This window comes from Brassica napus, unplaced genomic scaffold (genome assembly GCF_020379485.1).
Source record: "Brassica napus cultivar Da-Ae unplaced genomic scaffold, Da-Ae ScsIHWf_700;HRSCAF=1016, whole genome shotgun sequence".
Lineage (NCBI taxonomy): Eukaryota > Viridiplantae > Streptophyta > Magnoliopsida > Brassicales > Brassicaceae > Brassica > Brassica napus.
Window position 1 is genome coordinate 20001 of NW_026016756.1, and position 2347 is coordinate 22347.

Genomic DNA, 2347 nt, shown 5'->3' on the forward strand with positions numbered 1-2347 from the left:
TCGGGTACTGGGGGGTAGGAGGCTCAAGAGAGTGCCTACCCCTTATATATACAAAACGCTTTTTTTCAGTCTGTCACCAGTAGACATTGGTTGTGTTCCGGGGAGTATTTTTAATGTAAAAAAAAAAATACTTCGAATTTGAATCTGATTTTTTGCATGCTTCATAAGGATGGTTAAAGCTATTTTCTGGTAAATTTTCATAAATTTCTTTTGCTTCTAACCATGTCTTTTGCATGCTACAAAGGTCGGAGTTTCGTGGTCTAAACGGATGTCTACAGCAACTTTTGATCAACACTTGACATCCTAAACTCTTTGTTGACATATTTTGATGTTTCCTTTCAGAAAACTTTCTTCAAAAATATTAATTTTTGCATTTTTGGCTTCTCGGGTGATTTTGGCTGTCCGTGGGTGATTTTGGCCCACGTGGGCTGTCTGTTCAGTACACACGGACGTCCGTGTGTGTCCGTCAGCACACACAGGACGTCCGTGGCCGTCCGTCAGCACACACAGGACGTCCGGCTGTCCATCAGTACACATATCAGCACGCTCCGTGGACTGTTCGGGTGATTTTGGCCCACGTGGGCTGTCTGTTCAGTACACACAGGACGTCCGTCAGCACACGCAGGACGTCCGTGGCTGTCCGTGTGTGTCCGTGTGTCCGTCAGTGCACACAGGACGTCCGTCAGCACACGCAGGACGTCCGTCAGCACACGCAGGACGTCCGTGGCTGTCCGTGTGTCTCCGTGTGTCCGTCAGTGCACACAGGACGTCCGTCAGCACACACAGGACGTCCGTCAGCACACGCAGGACGTCCGTCAGCACACGCAGGACGTCCGTGGCTGTCCGTGTGTGTCCGTGTGTCCGTCAGTGCACACAGGACGTCCGTCAGCACACACAGGACGTCCGTCAGCACACGCAGGACGTCCGTGGCGTGTCCGTGTGTGTCCGTGTGTCCGTCAGCACACGCAGGACGTCCGTCAGCACACGCAGGACGTCCGTCAGCACACGCAGGACGTCCGTGCCTATCCGTTAGCACACACAGACTGTCCGTGGACTGATCCGTGTACTGAACTCATATCAGCATGCTGACCACACATATCAGCATGCTGGCCCTTTCCGTGGACTGTCCGTGTACTGATTTTGGACAACTGATGCACCATGTCAGTACACATATCAGCATGCTGGCCCTTCCCGTGGATGATCCGTGTACTGATCCGTGTACTGAACTCATATCAGCATGCTGACCACACATATCAGCATGCTGGCCCTTCCGTGGACTGTCCGTGTACTGATCCGTGTACTGATCCGTGTACTGAACTCATATCAGCATGCTGACCACACATATCAGCATGCTGGCCCTTCCCGTGGACTGATCCGTGTTGTACTGATCGTGTACTGATCGTGAACTGATCCGTGTACTGAACTCATATCAGCATGCTGACCACATATATCAGCATGCTGGCCCTTCCCGTGGACTGTCCGTGTACTGATCCGTGTACTGATCCGTGTACTGAACTCATATCAGCATGCTGACCACACATATCAGCATGCTGGCCCTTCCCGTGGACTGATCCGTGTACTGATCCGTGTATGATCCGTGTACGGATCCGTGTACTGAACTCATATCAGCATGCTGACCACACATATCAGCACGCTGGCCCTTCCCGTGGACTGTCCGTGTACTGATCCGTGTACTGAACTCATATCAGCATGCTGACCACACATATCAGCATGCTGGCCCTTCCGTGGACTGTCCGTGTACTGATTTTGGACAACTGATGCACCATGTCAGTACACATATCAGCACGCTGGCCCTTCCCGTGGACTGATCCGTGTACTGAACTCATATCAGCATGCTGACCATACATATCAGCATGCTGGCCTTCCCGTGGACTGTCCGTTGTGACTGATTTTGGACAACTGATGCACCATGTCAGTACAATATCAGCATGCTGGCCCTTCCCGTGGACTGATCCGTGTACTGATCTGGACATAAGCTCGAGTTTTGAGGGACTGGACTGTCCAAGTCAGTCTGATTGGTCCAAGTAGTACTTATGCTGGCTCGACTTTCCATCATCCAACAAGTGTTAAGCAAGCGTACTGAAGGGATGAATTAACTCTTTTGGGTTTTGATGCTCCCGTCAGGATGATTTTGGCCGAGACTGTGCACATGCGGGCTGCATTTCATCGGCCAATCTGAAATATTAGGTTGAGAGTGAATTTCACCAAGTAAAAATCTCGAACCTCTGACGGGATCTTCTTATATACTTGAATTTTTGGGGTTGGTTTTTGGTTTTTTTTTTAACGTTGGGGAGGAACATGTGATTGGAGGGGGAGGGGGAGGGTC